The following is a 22,102-nucleotide window of genomic DNA, read 5'->3' on the forward strand; positions in this document are numbered from 1 at the left end:
GCTTCATAACAGATGGGTAAGATGAGGTTCAGCTCCCCTTGCACCAGGATGACACCTTCCTGGTGAAAGGAGACACTGACTCATACCATCTCATTGCCTCTTAGTGGGGTTATAATAACACCATTAGCAAGGAAGGTGGAAGTGGAAGGCTCACTCACATTGCTTTGTTGCTGCAGGTTGGAGGTAGAAACTCTTGTCTCCCTTGAGCCCAGCGAACACCAGGAGAGAATATGGGAGAAACAGTGCCAACTAGACCTTCCACCCTCCACATCTTTCTGCTTTATTGAGTCTGAATGGTTGTGAAACCTCAGCTACCCACTGGATCCCAGTGATAACAAGATAACTAGAGTATTGACTATCCCACCTTTAAGAACTTTGTTCTGCCTCACTGATGCCAAATGGGTGTGGAGAATAGCTTGCCACTTGACTCACTGACACTACCTCCAGGGCTCATTACTTCACCTGCACCCCCAGGAAACATTACCTTTAAATCAGCAATATATCTAAATGTGTGGCACATCATGTTACTTTGCCTTTTAAGAGTCCAAAGGGATTCTATTACTTTTTGAATAAAATCCAGTCTTGTTACTGCTTCATGAGACTTTTTTATTTGTTCTCTACTAATCTCTATATTTGTCCACTTCCTTATTTGCTGCTTGTGGTTTAGTCATTATGAGCAATTAGAGTATCCCATGCTCCCTAGTGATTCTGTGTAGTCTGGGGTGTGGACTGGCTATTTTCAATGTATATACATACATACATATATATGTGTGTGTATGTGTGTGTGTGTATATATATATATATACACATATATAGTTATGCAATATTTGTTGCTAGTGGCTACTAATTATGGTATTTCCATGGAATTATCCTGAATTGGCCCTAGTTTTGTTATCTTAATAACCAAAAAACCAATAGCTTAAATTTCAAAGTAGTCAATTCTATCACATCTTGGGAGTTCTCCAAAATTTAAACATGACACTATTATAAATAAATAGATAAGTGAATGAATTAAATAAATTGCATCTTTAATTAACAGTATCTCATGGAAAATTCTTTCAAATAAAGAGTTATGTACTATACATACACATGGGACAGGGAGAATACCTCCCCTGGTATTGTTATAGACTTTATATGCTAAACACAAACACAGATAAAAGCAAACATACGACACACCACATAGGCATATCTGGTTGTATGCATATATTATCATCATGGCAGGGGAAAGTTCTGTTTACTGTCAAATTAGTTTCAGGTATTATAAGTTGTTAATGTCTCCAGTAGTCCTGACTGATCTAAAACTGGATGGCTTTTAGATTTAAATCTGTGCCACTGTCTTGCTTATGGGGTAATACAGTGGTATTAATATAAAATTTCTCCAAACAGAAGCTCCTGTGTCATCTGATTACTAAAGACTCTACCATCTACAAGGTCACATTATAGTAGAAATGAACGTAATTATGTAGATGTATAATGTGATAATTTAACTTTTGGTCAGAGAGGACAAATGTAGAGCAGCTGGATTTTCTGCTTTAGAATTCCCATCAGTCAATTACAATACATTGATCTTAAAACAGATGGCACTGAAGTCAGGCAGAATTCTCCAGCACTGAGTATTAACACGCAGGAATTTCATCAATATAGAGTGTCACCCATAAAGTAAATCATATATGATATTTATCACTGTGCTCTATCACAATTAAGTAATTTTTATCTTTCGATAAAATTAACTTTAAATAAAATTGTTGACTGATATGGCATTATATTTGTAACCCATTTTCTACCCTAAGTGTCACAGTCCCTGAAGATAAGGAATAGTCAAGTTTTCAGTGGCTTTTGTTTGTTTTTGTTTTTGTTTTTCTGCCATATGGCAATTAAATGGTCAGATTATTTGGATGAGTACTGAAACATCTGTTCTCAGTATTGTTCTGCTTTCAACTATTTAGCTTGTTAGTAAATAGAGAAAAGCTCTCTTTCTATGAGGTACTCCCATAGTTAAGACTTATAAGGTTTCATTTTATAGGAATAAATAGAAAAAGTTGGCAGCAACCATATTCAAAATCTATATATCCATTTTACAAAATTTTCATACCACATACAGATGCTCATTGAATTACATGTCTTTATAAAAAATGACAATTGATCTTTTCATTGCGTATAAAATGTTAATGCTAAAGTATAACATTATACTCATTGCAAGCAAATTAACTTAAAAATGATATACATATATAATACAACAGGGTCAAAGAAAACAATTATGATGATTCCACCATTTCATAACCAAGTTCAATGTAAGAAAACATGCACAACTTGAGATAAATGATTAAGCAAGGAATGTTGGCAAAACACTGGTAAGACAGTTTGAGATATAACTCTCAACATTACACAGGCATAAGTGTGAATAAAACACACCCACAAAAAAAAAAAAACTTGCAAAATTACTGGACACCTTCTGATTCCATCAAGACGATTACTTCTTCCAAACCCTCCCCTGTATAACTAAAACATCCTGGCCATAAACAAATATAGGTAGAATGAAGAAGGAAGTCAACCTATGGACTTCTGAACATGATGAATAATACAATGGTGAGTTCCTTGAGTTTCTTTATTGCCTCTCATATATCCTTTTTTTTTTTTTTTTTTAAGATTTTATTTATTTGACAGAGAGAGAGACAGCCAGCGAGAGAGGGAACACAAGCAGGGGGAGTGGGAGAGGAAGAAGCAGGCTCATAGCAGAGGAGCCTGATGTGGGGCTCGATCCCGTAACGCCAGGATCACGCCCTGAGCCGAAGGCAGACGCTTAACCGCTGTGCCACCCAGGCGCCCCAACCTCCCATATATCCTGATAAAACATTACATAATAGAGCACCTACAACACAACATTAACACTTCTAGATGACAGTACAGGAGAACATCTCCCTAAACCTAATGTAGGCAAAGATTATTTTTCAAATAGAACACAAAAAGGATTAGTCACAAACGAAAAATGATATTTCTAATCACTAAAAAAAAGTACTGAGAGTGACACAGAAAACTATGAACTTTGAAAAGATATTTACAGATCATATAAGGCATAAATGACTTGTACCTGGAATATATATCACATTACTATTTTAAAAAGAAATTGCATAGAAAACCAGATAACACTTTGAAAGGGTATGTCACAATAGAACATATGCAAATGCTTGATATGTAAAAAGGTATTTAATCTCATAGTAATTACAGAAATGTAAATTAAAACTCAAGTGGGCAGGGGAGGGGTTAAATGGGTGTTGAGGATTAAGGAGTGCACTTGTGATGAGCTCTGGGTGTTGCATGTAACCGATAAATCACTAAATCCGACTCCTGAAACTAATATTACACTGTTTATCTTAACTAAATGGAACTTAAATAAAAACTTGGAAGAAAAAAAAACCCCTCAATATAAGACACTACAAATCTACCAGAATAACTGACTCATAGTCATCAGTTTGAAAGGAATTTTAGGGGCTCCTGGATGGCTCAGTCTTTAAGTATCATGGTCCCAGGGTCCTGGGATGTAGCCCTACATCCAGCTCCCTGCTCCACTGCGAGCCTGCTTCTCCCTCTCCCGCTCCCCCTGCTTGTGTTCCCTGTCTCACTCTCTCTCTGTCAAATAAATAAATAAAAATCTTTAAAAAAATGAAAGTAATTTTACTGGATTGAACTACAGATCTAAATAATAAATTGTTTTTTAACATGTGTGAATCACTTTATATCATATTTATACCTAGAAAATAGAGTTTACACTGGGACAAACGCTATGTTGGAATGATGGAATAGCTATGTGATGCTGAAATAACCTAATTATGATTTGGATGGGATCTGATAAGACAGACTTTGCTATAGCTAAAATGAGAACTTTATTTTGGGTTCAACACCTGGCAGAAGTAGACTCTAAAATCATGAATATTTTCTTTCCTAAAGCAATTGCAACTGAATATCTGTAGTTTTCAATTAGTAATATAATTTCAATAATAGAAAATTGATGTTATAGATAGATTGTACTGAACTAAAAGTAGCAATTGCCTAAAAGCTCTCACTGAAAGTTTTTTATAAAGGATGCCAGATATAATTAAATTTCACAGTCAAAAGAAAAAACCTTTTAAATGCTTTTATTAGTGTGGTAACTATACACTTTTAAAAGGAATAGAGTATGAAGCTTTGTAGTAACATTGCTGTTTTTTTTTTCCTACTCAGAACAGCATTGTCAAATTATAGTTAATGACCCATTTTGAATCCGTCAAATTGTAGAGTGAATGATGTGAGTTAATGTGCTCCATTACCTTTTTAACATTTCTTAAGTAGTTTTTCTAAGTTTTTTAAAGAAAAAATATGTTTTAGTCACATCAAAAGTTATGTTCAAGTTTTCCAAATATGGAGGATTGCTTTTCTAATTTTATTTCTTTTGCAGTAGATTTGAACATATAGATAAAGCAGTATCTATAAACATATCATTTGATATAACTCAGGTAAAGTTTAAGAAAAAAATGAAAATATCACATTTTGGAAATAGGAAATATTTTAAGATAGGAAGTGATGTTATATTTATATTCTTCGCTCAATTATTCACTCCACTTAAGTGAATATTAAGTTTATATTAAGACAACAGTTTTCTGGGGCGCCTGGGTGGTGCAGTCATTAAGCGTCTGCCTTTGGCTCAGGGCGTGATCCCGGTGTTCTGGGATCGAGCCCCACATCAGGCTCCTCCGCTAGGAGCCTGCTTCTTCCTCTCCCACTCCCCCTGCTTGTGTTCCCTCTCTCGCTGGCTGTCTCTGTCAAATAAATAAATAACAGCTTTAAAAAAAAAAAAAGACAACAGTTTTCTATTCCCATAGTGCTTCCTATTTCATATGAGTAGGTCTTACTGTATTTTCCTAACATTGTCTGCAACTTGACAGAATAATGCATTCATAGGCATTGACTCATATTTGAAGGAAATGCCTGAGATTAAAGAAGTCTGCTTTATGATCTTTAGCTAATAGGCAACTGTTCATGGAAGCTTCTTCCTTGAAGTGTATTGGCAGCTGCTTAGGCATATAAACTCCAAAAATTATAACACATTACCATCATGTGTCTACAAACTATGAAGGGGAAAGAATTGATTAATGAAAGTTAGGTAACACTGAATACTGTCATCATGACATATACAACTATAATAGTTACACAATAAGCAAAGTTATTTTTAATTATTTAGGGTCATGGGGCATGACGTCCTTTCTTTATTCCATAAATGCTTACAGTCTTAGCAAATTTGGTGAGGTGATGGACATGTTAATTAACTTGACTGTAAAAACCATTTCACAGTGTATATATATATTTAATCAACATGTCACACACCTTTAAAAAACACATCACAGGGGCGCCTGGGTGGCACAGTGGTTAAACGTCTGCCTTCGGCTCAGGGTGTGATCCCGGCGTTATGGGATCGAGCCCCACATCAGGCTCTTCCACTGTGAGCCTGCTTCTTCCTCTCCCACTCCCCCTGCTTGTGTTCCCTCTCTCGCTGGCTGTCTCTATCTCTGTCGAATAAATAAATAAAATCTTTAAAAATAAAATAAAATAAAATACACATCACAGTGTACAACCTAAATATATATGATTTTTATTTGTCAGTCATACCTCAATAAAGCCAGAAAAATATAATAAACATAGGCCATAAATAAATAAAATGCTGATGGTTCTCATAAAAAATATATAAATAAATTCTTACTATCTGCAATTACCAAGGTATTTATCTGGAGTCTGAAGTGAGCAAGGTATTTATCTGAAGTGGTATAAAAAATTGAAATATTTTTCAAAGTCTGTAGGTAGAGATTTTAATAATGATATGATATAATTATTGTTTTGTTCCCTTTTTTCTGTGAAGTTAAACTGAAATGTTTTTTATTTCTTTTTTTTTAAAGATTTTATTTATTTATTTGATAGAGATAAAGACAGCCAGTGAGAGAGGGAACACAAGCAGGGGGAGTGGGAGAGGAAGAAGCAGGCTCACAGCAGAGGAGCCTGATGTGGGGCTTGATCCCATAATGCCGGGATCACGCCCTGAGCCGAAGGCAGATGCTTAACCGCTGTGCCACCCAGGCGCCCCTGAAATATTTTTTATTTCAATCAAGTAAAAAAACTTTTCTGAACTGTGTAGAGACCAATATGTAGGATATAATTGTGATCATTGTAAGGGAATGGATTGAAGAAATCTAAATATTCCCCAGCCATAAACATAGAATATCTTATGTAAAACCTAACAAATCTATTTTAAATTCAAATCTGATCTTGCCTAAAGAAAAGGAAATTTCTAGTTCCAGAAATAATATCAAAGCTGAACCCTAGTGAGGAAAACAGAAGAGCTGAGGCTGCTCCCATGTGAGGTCTCAGGTGGTGGGAGAACATATTAGAGAGAATTACATCTACATAAACCCAGGGAACTAGACCTTGTGCCCATGTTAGAAAATAAATCACTAAAGATAAGCAGGAATTTCAACTATCTATAAATTTGGAAAAGCAGGTGAAAAGAGAAATGCAGAGATTGTTGCAAGCTGTATCTACATAACCTGTGGGTGAAAACAAACAAAAAAGAAGCTTCTAGGTTCAACCCAGACATTGCTCTTGGCATCCCCAAGCCATGAAATTAACATAAAAATTGGTCATTGGCTTTTGAGCTCCTAATATCTGGTGAAAATAAACCAAAACCCACTGTGAAGATACACTCCAACTCTCAACTCAGATCAAAACAGTCTTTTCCCAGATAAAGTCACCTCACAGACAAAAATTATAAACATTTATGATAACAAGACCATATAAGCAAGAGGCATCAGAAACAACAGCATAATTTTACTCTTGAGTACCATTATTCTTATATTAATTGGTGATTAATTCTTATATTAACTGCCAGAAGAATAAAATAAATATTTTAAGTAAAGTTGCATAAAGGCTTGAAATCAACAACAAATATGAAAAAAATCTGTGAAAGTGAACAAATACAGAATGAAAAGTAAAAAAATTAAATAAAAACATAAAAATATATTAAGCGGGAGATATAAAAATAATTAATTAGAAGACAGCTCAGATAACTTTTCAGAATAAAAAGAGATAAAAAGATGGAAGATGTGAAAGAGAGGTTAACAGAAACAGAGGTTAGGGGCATCTGGGTGGCTCAGTCAGTTAAATGTCCAACTCTTGGTTTTGGCTGGGGTCATAATCTCAGGGTCGTGAAACTGAACCCCGCATAGGGCTCTGGGCACAGCAGAGTCTGCTTGTCCTTCTCCCTCTGCTCCTCCTCCCCATACTTGTTCTCTCTCAGATAAATAAATAAATAAATAAATAAATAAATAAATAAATAAATAATAAAATCCTTGAAAAAGAAAAGCAGGTTAAAATGGAGATAGAATACACATGCACACACACACACACAATAGGATTTGTGGATATAATAGGAATCGAGATAAAGGATTTCCTAAATAATACAGTTATAAGGAAGGAAAGACAAATTTTCAGAGATAAAATATACCAGAAGTGAATACAAGACAAGATTTTCAATGCAAAGAAACATAAAAGGTTTCAAGTAGGCAAAAGGAAAGAAATCCATAGCTGAAAATATCTTAGTGAAATTTTGTAATACTAAAATTAAGAGATCTTAAAAACAATCTTAGGCAAGAGATAAAATTAGGTCTATAGCAAACTTTTCATGAGCAACATGAAGCTAACTGAATATCACTAAAATACAAGAAAAAGATATGAGACAAAAATAAAGCTATTTTCTATCAAAATATGTCTAGCACAGACAACTTCTAATAAAAACAAGAGTTGTAACTAAAGAAGCAGAGATTGGTATAGGTGGAAGACAAGAATCATGTAAAAGAAGAAAAGAAGTGGCTAAAGAAATGTCTAAAGCATGAAGTAGATAACAAAAATATTCAAAAAATTAAAAAAGGAAAAACAAAGCAGAATGAAAATATTGAACAGCAACAACATATAGGAAGTGAGGATGGTTATCAGCATGCTCAAATTCTGACATCATTTGGGAGGATAATATTTTAGAAGCTAAAATTAAATGTATATATAAGAAAATTTTAAGAAGAGGCTCTAGAAGAAGAAAAACAAAAATTTATAATTTCAGATGAGGAGAAAAAAGATCTATCCAAAGAAAACTAAAAATAAGAAATATAGACACAAATAAAAAGCATTCTGGAGCAATTCTGATAGCAAAAATATGGTATATGTATTTCTCACATTCCCCAAAAGAGGTGTGGGGAGGGTGTTACAGTCCGTTAGGAGAGCAAAAGAAAAACTTACCACAGCATTGTCATTAAAACTTGTCGACAAGCTCCAGAATATATTGGGAGTAGCTGATATATGATATATTGCTACAGCATCAAGACTAGTGTGGAACCATCAAGTATTTAGTAGTATTAATAGCACAGGGTCTTATGAGGCACAGAACCCAGAAAGCACCAACAAATACCCAGAAGAGGAATGCCACTATGCTTTGTGATAATCTCAGCAAACAAATCTGAAATCAGCAAAATGCCAAGAAGCCTAAATATTAATATCAATGTTTCATTATTCAACATTACACCTTTTACTTTTGCATATATCTTTAAAAGCTATGCAATCATATGTACAATCGTATGCACAATTATGTATCCTATTTTGCACTTAGCTTTTCACTAAAATTTTCTCATATTGTTGTGTAATCTGAATTGTTATTTTATTGATTAGTTGTTCATTGGTTCTTTTTACCGAAATACACATATACGTTACTTTGGTGATTCTGTATAGATACTTTCATCCTGTTTAGATGTAAGAAGAGCCCCATTTATTTTAATAAAAAAATGGCAAAAATAAATATTAATAAAATGGTTACTGAAGCATTCTCATTAAATTATGCTCAGGTGTGAAAAGACACACACCATATGATTTCAGTCGCATCTGGAATTTAAGAAACAAAATAAAGGGAGCAAAGAAAAACAAAAAAAAAGACTGAGAAAGTGAGAGACAAACCCAAGAAACAGACATAACTATAAAGAACAAACTGATGGTTACCAGAAGGGAGGTGGGTGGCAGGATGTGTAAAATAGGGGATGGGGATTAAAGAGGGCACTTGTCCCGATAAGCACTGGGTGATATATGGAATTGCTGAATCACTTATTGTACACCTGAAACTAATAACACAGTATGTTAACTATACTGGAATTAAATTTTTTAAACAATAAAAATAATAATTTATACTTGTGTATGGACTGTTAATATACATGTGCTGGAAAATTCTCTTGCCAAATGTAAAAAATGAAAGTGTATACTGGGTTTTCCCTATATTTGATGAATTAAGGTATGAGAGAGAAAGAGAGAGATGACCAGGATCCGTTACAACAGAAGCTTATAGTCTAGTCAGAGAAGAGACTACAGCAATTAATTTAATATAGGTAAAAGGTGTATCAACCAATATTTGTACTCACAGTAGTGCCTGAAGGAACCCCATCAAACTGTGTATTTCTTAAACATAAATAGAAAAGGGCAATGGATTAGTGTGAGATGAGGCTGATGAATTAGACCAGATAAGGACATGCTCAGGATCTGCTAAAATCTTGCTATTTATTCTGTAGGAAATAAAAATGTACAATTATGTTAATTAAAAGAGAGCAAGATTACCTCTTTTTATCTCAATTTCTTCATAATTTGTATTACTGTAGTGATATATGATAGTATAGTAAAATATGTATATAATTTATAAAAATACAAATATAAACATCAGAGAACTTAATATGTTTTTACTAAAATAAGGTAAATTTCACATAAAGACATGCAATTGATTAAGTTTTGAACAACACTGTTTTAGAGGAAGAATTGAAGAAATGTAGATGTGAGGTAGAAGGCTGTTAAGAGGACCGAGTAATATTCTGGAGATAATTTCAGCCTAAACTAAGAAAAAGGCTCCATTTGAGTAACAGTTCATCTTGGAAGGCCTTGGGCCCCAATGATTTGTGCTGGATGGTCCCAACTACGGTACAGCTCATGATAATTGATAACTTGGCATCATATACGTACCTCTGCATTCACGGATTAAACATCGTCATAGCTTCCTGTGAATTTAGGTTCTTTAGACAATGCTTTCTGCATTCTGCTCTCTCCAAGCCTGTCAGTCTGAACACAGCCACTTACCTCACTCCTTTCTTGAGCCCTATAGCCAAAAGAAATTTGGAGAACTAAAGTTTTTCTTCCTAAAAAGTCAGTGATGTGCCACAGGGTTGCAGACAGAAGCAGGAAAAAGCTCTCTCCCTTCTCAGATTTAAAGAAACTATCTGGAGCTTTTTATGGACTTACCAGATTTTGGCCCGAGAGGGAGGAGGGTGAAGTTAGCTGAGGGGAATTTTCGTTGTGTCAGGGATGGATAGAAAAGCAATCGTCAATGGGCCGACTAAAAAATATTGTAGAGTGCTCACTTACAGGGACTTACAATGTCTTAATCAAGCTGTATTTCAATTTCAAGCTCATAAAAGCCTGGGGCCTGTGGCAATTGTGTCATTGCAGTAACCACAAGCAAACAACAAATGACCTTTTAGTCTTTCCAAAAACCTATATTGAGAAAGGAAAGCACTCACTCTGATTTGATACACAAAGATAATGTTGAACTGTCTAATAACCCAATAAAATCAGTATCTATCACAAGTTTCTCCATATAATAGAACCTACTGTTTTATTTCTCAATTTTGCTTTCCTAATAGTGTTTTTTTGTTTTATTTTGTTTTGCTTTGTTTTGTTTTGAGGATGTCAAGAAATAATTTAGACTTTAACCATGAGATCAAAAGGATCAAGAAACATTTTTGGTCTTTGTTTTTGTTTTCTGAGTTGCAGATAGTTTATTGACATTTGTATGTTTTAAAATAGAACTCATCTTGCAATATTCTTCTTCATGAAATAATAGCAGTAAATCAAAGTGCAGTTAGGAAGAGAAGGTTTATTTTGTTAGTGGCAATAAACCTATAGCCTTAAGAAAATATTTTCAAAAGCCACCAAATACTAATCACTTTCAAAATTGCCTCATGCTGTAATAATATGTCCAAAGTTAATTTTATAATTAAAATCTTTTAAAAAATAAATGGAAGTAGGATGAGAATAATAAATTTTTTATATTACATTTTAAAAATATTCCTTATGTTACTTACATCCTAAGACAGAAATAGCACTAGGGGAAATTTTAGAAACCCAGTAGTTTATAATTCCTAATCTCTTTTGGAATTTATACAAAATCAACAATATAAGAACTAAGAATAGCTAGTAAGCAAGTCATTTGATGATTTAACAAATATTTATTAAATGATATTGTGCAACGGGCTCTAGTTCAGGTGCTAAAAGATAATAGCAAACACAAAAGATAGACTATGACCTCATTTAGTATAGCAGACAATAACAAATCTATGGACAAATAAATGACCAGAGAATGATATTTTAAACTGTCAATGGCTAATATGAATCAAGTGCCTACAATGTGCAGGTTGATGTCATAGGGACTGTTAACTATATGTACAATAATGTACAAAGTCTGGTTATTCCAGTTGGATAGATGAAGAAACCAAGGTATAGACAGATTAAAAATATCATGAAGCTAGTTAAGTGGTTGAGTCAGGTTTAAAACTTTCTCCTATTTCTCCAAAGCCTATGTATTCTCTTTCTCTCAGTGTTCTCCATGCCTCTACTCTCCAAAATTAGCATTTTCTTAACAACAACAACAACAAAAAGATTAGCTGCCAAATAGATGAGGTAGTTATCTGATAGCTGTTTTCAGGTTGAGGCTTTTGAAACTAACTTATAAAAAAACAGTAGTAAAACTGGCTAGCATTTTTCAGTAGCTGTGGAGATGATCTGTGCAAGATGTTTTGCTGGAAAATTCCCTAAATCACAAGAAATGAAATGTATTTCTTGCTCTAGTCTTTTGCTACCACTAAAGGTTGCTCATATCTGGATGGTAGAAAAAGAATGGTCTTAAAAAAGAATAACCTGGCCCAACAGACGGTTAATTGTTCCAACACAGAAGTCATGCAGGTAGTCTTCTATGACAAAACTGCATCACGTTTTAGACCAGAGGTTAATCAACCACCATGGCATAAACTAAACTACTCTATCCCAACCCAGAGCTGTAAATGACCCTGATAACTCACCTTGTAGAATATTAGTAGATTTCTGGCTGTCTTATATGCATTATACAAAAAGGAGAAAGTATAATTGTGTTCCTCTTCTTAATTACATCTCTTTGTGAATCAGTTTTATATACATGAGAAAAGCATTGCTAACAAATAGAATGAACACCTGTGGTTTTGATGGTAGATGAGCAGTGATGACTGAAACGTAAGTCTGACCTTGTATTCCCTGTATGGAGTATTGCAATATAACAGCCAGTAAGGCATATAGAAGAATTCTTATAAACGCAAGATATATAAAGGTAGGTCAATTCAGTAATTCTATATAATGGCCAAATTCACCAATGAATAATCCAGCTAATTTATATAAACAACGGTGAAAAAATAAACCAACCTACCCTGATTACAAGTGCCATCACTTTCTGCCTGCTTCATTGTATAGAAAGCAGACACAGAAAATACAGTCAGAAAGAAACCCGTTAACAAATAATGCTTAAATGGTTAAAAAAGATATAATAGATTTCACTTCACTTACACTCCATTTGTGGATTTTTAAAAATAGGCTTGACTCCCGACTGACATAGAGAATGTCTAGATCTTATGGAAATTGAAGACAACATGCACGTGAGAAGAGCTTAATTTGATTAAATTTGCTTTTTTCAAACAGAAAGAAAACATACTTTTCCATGCTGTTTTACTTGATTTTCCTAGTCCAGGAATAATTGTATAACTACCAAACAGAACCAAGAGGAAAGCAACGCTTTAATTTCACATATCTGTTTATTGTAGACTTTAGCTGTGTTACAAGACCTTTCAAATCTCAAATAGAGTGAAACAAATAAAACATTGGTGCTGGGTTCATTAGCATTTAATGAATAACAAATTAGCTTGCCTGGGCTAGTAATCTGAATTAGTCTTCCTTCTGAGTTTTTCATTTATGTTATCTTCTTTCATGCAAATTAAGGAACTACACAAACACAATTAAACGTGGCAGCTATCTCTGTAGCAAGTAACAGGAAACGGGCTTTACAAAATGAATTACAGATATATTTCCTCTTATACCAGCAACAATCAAACACTACAATTCAGGCAAATTTCAGACTTGTTTTCACCATCTCCTATCAGTTAGAGGGTTAAGGTAATACAAAGTAAAGGTTTTTAAGAAAATAAATTGTTTTCCCCATTCATTTTTCTCCATGAACAGTTGATTTTATGAAGTCTTGGGGGAGAGGCATGTTAGAGCATTTCTGCTGAATCCAATGTTGCACTGTTCCCAGAATCCACTACTGTCACCAAGCGCAGGCAATGAGCATAACTGCACCCGTTCCCACTTGCCCACTTGATTCGGCTTTATGCCCTCGGCATCAAAAGTTGGGTTCTTTAAACAAAAATAAAATTTGATTCCAGTTCTTTAGCAATACTCTTTTCAGACATAAATAAAAAGTGACTGCCTCATGACACAACTGGCTCCAGGTGAAACTGTAGAGTAAGCAAAATGTGTCTACAGTTGCCATAATATTGTTCCACTTCTGCAAAAACATTCCAGGCATTAAATTTACCTTAGTTGAACATTAACTCATTTTACATGTGCTAAATAATTTAATATTCCCCATAACTGTGAATTAAAATGAGCTAAATTTTAATTCAGAGAAGCTAAGAAAGTGAAAACAAATCACACACCAGTAAATGACTGAGCCACTGCTTAAACACAAGTCTGAATAACTCCAAAAGAAGTGCTCTTGCATCTTTATTCACACTGCTTGCCAGAAAACTAGGTTTTTAATAATTTCTTGAACATGGTAATTTGGACTGAAGGCTCACCTCATGGGGTCCAATTCTTTAAATAGGTCAATACTACTGGGTCTACTTCTTGTTTTCTCCTTTAAAGCCCAGTATGTCTATGAAAACCAACAGTAAGCCCCATGCATTGCTGTAGTTGCTCATTTTTAAGCTGGTTGGTAGAAGCAGGTTATTATTTTATTATCAAAGGGCATGGCTTTTGTGCTAAAATAGTTTGGAGTCCAGTGGGACAACAGATAGATGATGAATCTCTGGAGAGTGAGATTAGCACTAAGGTAAAGGTATGCAGGGAAGCCTATGAAAAATACTCTAATGTGCTTTCTGCAAGTTTCTGTAAGTTTCTAGGGGAAAAACATTTACATGGTGATCTTTCATTCCAACACTGTGACTCCATTTCTTTGTTCAGCATCTTGCAAGTGTTATTTTTTTCAGTGACAAAAATGTGGAACTGAGCTCTTTTCTTTACATTACCATACACCAAACTAAACTAAACTAAATTAAAATAAAACAAAACTGCCAGTCTAATTCTGAATGAGGAGCAGTATAACTGAGTAAAGAGGAGAAAGAGAAGAGTGTCAACTGAAAATAAAATGAACATTATTCAAATACTACATAGCTTTCTGTGAGGGTTCTTCAACCATTCTTCTATGTTGTCCTTAGTATATCCCACTCTCTCCTCTCAATCTCTTCTTTCTTCTATTCGCCCACCATCCCTAGTTTCCTGTGTAGTCTGTCAGTTAGAAATTTAACAGTCTTGTGTGTGTGTGTCTACATAATGCACACAGTTTTTATCCCAAGTGAGTATCAGGTGTATTTTTCTAAACACAAGCTCTTTCTCCATAATAGAAACTCTAATGATAGTTCCTGAAGCTATGTAGTAGGTAAAGATTCTCAACGGAGAGTATGAAGAACAGAGGCAAGAGTAATTTATAGAAGCTATCCATGTAAGCAGAATAGGATAGAAATGAGCTTATAAATACTGAGAGGGAATTTCCAATAGGGTAGATTTCACAGAACCCCAGAAGAGAAAAACTTTCAGGAGGAAGAATGAGCAAGCAGCGTTAAATGCCAGAGATGAAGTACAAGAGAGAAAACAGGCCATTGCCTCTGGCAATGTGGCAGTTATTGCTGACTTCGGCAAGAAGAGTTTCAGCATCATATGTTATGATGGCCAACTCTTATGCAAAGATTCAGCCTAAAGATAGTACTGTTCAAAATAGCAAGGTTTACCTCAAAAAAAAAAAAAAAAAAAGCTTGGGTAAATGTTTTAACATAAAAGTATCTTAGTTTGATTAGCATATTACTATTTTTAAAGAGCTCCAGATAGATCTATAGTTTTCACAAGTTACACACCAGATAAGCACACACACAATATCCCCCTTTATCTCAAAAGAAATAATTTCATTTCAGGATATAATTGTAATTGCTATATTTTTAGGATAAAAAAGATCTTACCTATAATTAAAGCAAGAAAAATGTAGTAAAAATTCTAATCTTCATATAAATGAAAACAGGGAGCATTTATTTAAGTTGAGACAATATTCTTCACAAAAACATAACATTCTTATTTATTATACTTCCTTTTCTTAAGCATAATTACAGATGATCAAGATGTGCAAGTATCAGAGGTCTCATAAAACAACTAGTTATATATGCAGGTGTGTGTGTGTGTGTGTGTGTGTGTGTGTGTGTGTACCTTTGAGGGTCAGGGAAAATGAATACATCCAGAGGAGCCACTTTAGCCTCTCCCCAAAGTCCCTGATACGTCCCTGCTTTGCCCCAGAATTTACTACTTTTTGATCCTAGTCCTGTAGAACTCCTACCCTGTTCTTCAGTCTCTCACAGAATCAGGGGGAAAAGTAGCCTGGAGGGTACTTGAAAGAGCACCTCCTCCAGATTTGACCTATGTAGTGGCACAAGCACCTGCTTGGACCAAAAGAAGAAAATGACTGAAACAGGGTTTGGGCAGCAACCAGAGGTAAGTCACATTGATGTTGCCAGTTTCTTAAATACCCATACCTTTTTAACACCTGACTTTTATTATAACATCTAATATGACTGCATTTATTATTAGAATATTTTGAAATTAGGTTATTCAAAACTCTTCATTTGTTCATAGTTTCTTATATTTTATACAATATCAGCCATTTCAAAAGGAGAAAACTGTAAGCCAAATAACATGTTGACATCCTCTCAACATGATATATTGAAGTTTTAACCCCCAGTGATGATATTAGGAGGCGATGGCTTTGAGAAGTAAATTAGGTCATGAGTTTAGAGCCCTTATGAGAAAAGACAAGAGATGTTTCTTTCCACCATGTGAGAACAGGAGAAGATGGCCATCTGTAAACCAGAAAGGGGACCTTCACCAAGAATCCAACCATACCGTCAGTCTGATCTTCAACTTCCAGCCTCCAGAACTGTGAGAAATAAATGTTTGTTTGTTAAGCCACCCAGCCTAGGGTATTCTATCACAGCTGCCCTAACTAAGACATTCAGTATTATGGGGAAAAAAAACTATTATCTAATATTTTGCTTGTTATTCTTGTGCTTGACCAAATGTTCACCAAACGGCTGCTAACTAAACTAACTTTAGTTAGGCTTCTCTCCTTTCTCAGACCCTGAACTTTATCCCATCCCTGAGCTTAAGCACTGATTAGGAAATATATCCTATTAAAGGCACCTTCTGAAAAATCAGCTAACCACACAGAAAAACATTTTCTGTTCAGTTCTTTGATCGTGCCTTCTGTTCACCCCACAGCTCCACACCTCATTCTTTCTAACCTTGTTGTACTTCTCTTTATGAGAAAAGGAATCTCCCTCTTTTCTCATTCTGAAACACAGATCTTCTGGTCAGAGCACTCTCCCTTTAACACAGTCTTTTGAATAAAATCTTTCCTTACTTAAATCTGGACTTGTTTTTATTATTATATGATAGGATATATTAGGATATTGTTCTTATTATGATAAGTTAGGAGAAACATCATTGAGGACATGAAAAATGGTTGTGTTGAAGAAAGCTTTCATTACTACCCTGAAATCTTTAATTTAAAAAGATGAGGAATATCCGAATGTAAACTACATTTTTAATGTTGACAAAAAGCCACCAAATAATACATTTTATCTATCACTGAGTATCTGCAATGAGACAGACAGAAATGTATTATATACTTTCAAATACTTTATTGCCTTCATATTTCCCATTAACTTGATGCAAGTTTAACTTGTTTTCTGAAAGAGGAACTGAAGCTCATAGATATAGGAATGATGTGTTTGACCAAGGTCACACAACTAGCAGTAATACGGACAACTGCCATTTGAATGCAAGTCTCATGATGCCAAACCAAATGTTGTTTACACACAACAGCTGCAGCAAAATGTGTACACTGTTTACTTATAAAAGAAAAAAAAAAAAAAAGGTTCTCTGTATAATATTGAAAGTTGAACAATTTCAAAGTCAACTTGGGGTCTACAAGCTTAAAGAACTTAGTTATTAAACAAGTAAACAAAAAACAGGACACTGAAGGAAGTCTTTTTGTACATATAAAAGATGGAAATTACTTACGGATTTTTTCCATTTTTTGGTGGCATTCAAGAGAACTGAGAATCCTATTTTAAGTGTGTGGAGTATTTTGGATGTTTGCCATGCAATTATTCTTCCCTTATTTGTGAAAAATTGGGTTTTATATACTGTCACTGTTTGAAAAAACCTAGGAAAATCTTTCAAACTGATATGAAAATCAGTGAAGGTTATATTTTATTATTACTTAAATTTATTTTGGGTAGAAATAAAGGACTTAAGAAAGCTTTTCTGTCTTATAATCTTCTCTTGGTATTAAGGTTATTTTCTCTACTTGATAAAAGAAGCAATAAGTTATTTGGGTCTAGCAAATGAAGAGAGTCATCATTTATTTTAACAAGACTCTAAATAGGTATTCTTATATTTCAAGGTCATGGATGGTATAACCCATCGAAGCAATTTCTCCAGTCTGAGTGGGACTGAAAGTTAATAAATGCATCTATAATGTAGGGTTTGGACTCTAAATCTGGTGCCGTTGCAAGTCCAGTTCGGAGAAAAAAATTCTAGTTCAAGACCACTTGACAAGTGGTAAATTCTGATTTATACAATTCTTTCTTCCTCCCTTCCTTTCTTTCATTTTTTAGTTATGTGCACATTCTATTTACAATTTGTTTTTATGTGTAGAAGTCTTATTTTGGGGAAATATTATCTGGAAACTTTCACATGCCAAGGCCCAAGTATTTTCACCATCTGAACATTATGATAAAGTGATTCTACAATATTTTTAAGTAGGATAACTATTCACTCTTAGAGACAATACCTCTCCTAGGAAGAACCCATTGTTTTTATATTTCCACCTACTTATTGTTCCATTGTTCTTAATCATGTTTTGTTTTGTTTTGTTTTTTTTAAATTCTATTTCAACCCTAGTGTTTGCTCTGAGTCACATTAGGAAAGTATCCTTCTAAATCCTTGGAAATTTTTTTATGTCAAGAAACAACCAAAGCCCATTCATTCATTCATTCATTCAAGAAATATGTATTGAACATTTCTATGTAACATGAACTGTTCTACTCAATGGTGGAGAAAAAAGACATAGCGACTATTCTCTTGAAGCTTACATTCCATTAGGGAAAAAGATAAGAAATTAATAAATAAACATGCTATGTACTCTAAGGTCATAATATACACTATATTGAGAAATGAGCAGAAGACAGAAATAGAGAGTTCAGGTGACAGTGAAGGGATAGAAAATGTTTTAGCTAGTGTACTTAGGGAAAGCTTCAATGCAAAGATATTTGTACACAGATCTGAAGCGAGAGGGATGGAAGAAAAGCATCCCAGACAGAGGAAACAAAAAGTGTAAGAGTTCTGAAGTAGAAATATTCTTGCACTAATTAATGAATAATAGGGCAACTTGGCAAATGTAGACCAATGAAAAGAATAATGGGTGCTGAAGTTGATAAAGTAGATCTTGTTTGATTTATAATCATGTTAAGAATATCATCAAAGGAAAAAAAAAATGAATAGGGGTCAGAGAGTTCATGGGACTTCCTAAATCTAAGTCAGAAGGCTCCTGGGAGTAGATCTAAGATCACGGATGTTCCATGAAATGAATTTGGCATGGATTTCGCCTTTGTTATGTTTAGGATTTCAAAGACTTGAATAAGAAAAATATACAACCACAAATACAAAAGCAGGCCATATTTGACCAAGTAGAAAAGGAGCATTTGAAAGTTTCACAATCAAAATTTTCTTACCATCAGAAAAGCAGAAATGTAAATGGCAAAAACTGAGGAAATGAATCCTGATTCTTGAAAACTCTGGGCAAGAAAAGAAGAAAGATAATATTCCACAAAATAGAATTGAGTTAGAATATCTCTATTCTTTACAATCATAGCAGCAATGAATATGTACAGGTATACAGCTGACCCTAAATATGTATTTTGTTATTTTATTATTTTTGTTTATATTATGTATGTCATTATATTTAAAGTAATAAATGATTATTTTATTATAATCTGGAAAAACATTGGAAGACAAATGATATTTCCAAGAATTTTTCTATCTAGTCTTTAGGAATAAAACTCCCTAAGCTTTAGCTAAGCCCATGACACTCACCTAGGATTATATTTCCCAGTCCCCCTCTCACAAATCCATTCGGTTATGTGATTTAGTTCTTACCAATGGAATATAAACAAAAACAAGGTATACAATGCTTGAGTATTGCCCATAAAATGATCACATGGGTAACCCCTTTTCTGTTTTCACCTTTACGAAACTGTAATATAAGACAGTCGTCCAAAAAGAACTGTGAAAAATAAATGTCTGTTGTTTAACTTAAAAAAAAAAACAAAAACAAACAAACAAAAAAAAACAGTGGTCCAATAAGGTGGACCAACAAAGAAGAGGTAACCTGGGTGTTTGGGTGACCATGTGGAACAGAACAGCCTATCAGTATGGCATATAGCTTCTCGGTATCTCTGAACTATCAAGCAAGACAAAAATAATGTACTAGCTTGTTGGAGACTTACATTTTGGAGTTTTGGTATAGAAACTAAGCCTATATTTTTACGAATACAGAGTTCTTATACTTGATGAAGCAGAAAAACAATGGCAGAATACCAGCTCAATTAGAAACACTTTCAATATTTCCTTTAAGCTAATTGGGCAAGAAATCCCAAAATAAGTATACAAAGTATCATGATGAAGGTGTATTTTGAAAACAAGGAGAACAAAATAATCATATATAGTATTTGTCCCAATTGAGTATTGTCTTAATTTAACTCATACAAAACATTCAAAATATTTTTAATATCCATACTCATGGAAAGCAATATCTCAATTAAGTTTTAAGACCATAGCAACCCTAACAAGTCAAGAGACTTCTGGTCATGAAGAGATAAAGAAGCAACAACAATAATCTTTATACTTTTTGCAGATATTCACCTCAAGTGGTGCATTTGGGAAGTAGTAGAAAAGCTAAGGAAAAAGCACTTGATAAAATCATTTAAACATTGGGGCGCCTGGGTAGCTCAGTCATTAAGTATCTGCCTTCGGCTCAGGGCATGATCCTGGCATTCTGGGATCGAGCCCCGCATCAGGCTCCTCTGCTGGGAGCCTGCTTCTTCCTCTCCCACTCCCCCTGCTTGTGTTCCTTCTCTCACTGGCTGTCTCTCTCTCTGTGAAATAAATAAATAAATTCTTTAAAAAAAATCATTTAAACCAAAAACTTCTGAGGAGATTAAGTCAAGAGGTCTATGTATAAGTAGTTATATGTTACTTCCAGTGGTAAATATCCTGTATCAGAATAACCCCAGCCACTTTACTTTTCCCTAGAGGGGAGAAAATAAGTATAGACGACACTTTGGCCCCTGACTTTTGTCTTCCCAAATTTGTACAAGCACATGAGAGGAAACAGTCTAAGGAACACCCAGATGTGGTGAGTTGTGCCTTCCTTGATATGAATTTATTTTCTTTTCTCCTGAAGATCCTGTTATATTTTCTTCTCCCCTTGCTTAAGGCCTTTCCACTGTAAATCACAGACATACCCCTCTTCCAAACTCCCTCTTCTCAGAAACATTTTCTTTCTTCAGCCAAACCATTCACCCAAATTCTATCTATGATGAAATATCCTGTAAGTGGGACAATGCTCAGACCAAGAACAGCATTAATATATTTTTTTACATATTTATTACTAAAAATTTTAAGTTGAAAGGAACCAGAGAACTAAAAAGGCACCCAGGGCTACAAGGCCCAAGATCTTGAAAAGAAGGGAATTTTTTCAGGATAAATCTAATTCCCTGTGTACTACTTTTATCTGTAGGAATTTTTGAGCAACAATTTCACTAAGTATACATATATAAAGTTCTCTGGGTAGAAGAATAGGCTGAGAAGAAAGATGAGGTTCAGTGTTAAGGTACCCAGGACATAGGAGATCAAGATCTCAAAAAGAAAGGAAGTCTCAACTCAGAGAGAATGGAGATGAATAGAAAAAAAGTAAGTGAGGCATACAGCAGTTTTCTTCTTGAGGCTTTTGTTGAATTCTTAAGCAGGGTAAGAGGTTATAAAAAAAAGAAAAAAAAAGCACCATTAAAATGCAGAACAGTTTTTGGCATTCTCATGATACTGAGGAGAAAAACTGTAGGTTAGGATTCACTATGAAATAAGGGCACTGATAAGCAATCCAAGCTTGCAGCTGGTATGCTTGGAAGCCTGCACCACAGGGATTATTGCTAACAAGAGACAAACTGAACTTTCCAAAAGTGCAATCCCACCTGGCGTGTGCTTAGTCTGGAGTTTGTGATCATCTTTTCCATTCTAGCTCTTTGAGGAAGATTAGAGTAAATGCTCTCTGAAAGAAAAATCAAATAAACTATAACCTCTAAGATTTGACACAGCACCCAAAAAATTAAATATGATCATTTATTACAACAACAACAAAACAGATACAAAAGCAAGGAAAAGTAGTCTATAGAAACACACTCAGGGATGATCATAAATGAACTGATCAGTCATTGTTTTAAAAATGTGATTAAAACAATGAAGAAAATAGTAAGTAATACATAGAATTTGACAATTGCCCTGGAAACTACAAATAAGAATTGAATGAAGATTCTGGAACTAAAAA

Source organism: Ursus arctos, unplaced genomic scaffold (genome assembly GCF_023065955.2).
Source record: "Ursus arctos isolate Adak ecotype North America unplaced genomic scaffold, UrsArc2.0 scaffold_1, whole genome shotgun sequence".
NCBI classification, from domain to species: domain Eukaryota; kingdom Metazoa; phylum Chordata; class Mammalia; order Carnivora; family Ursidae; genus Ursus; species Ursus arctos.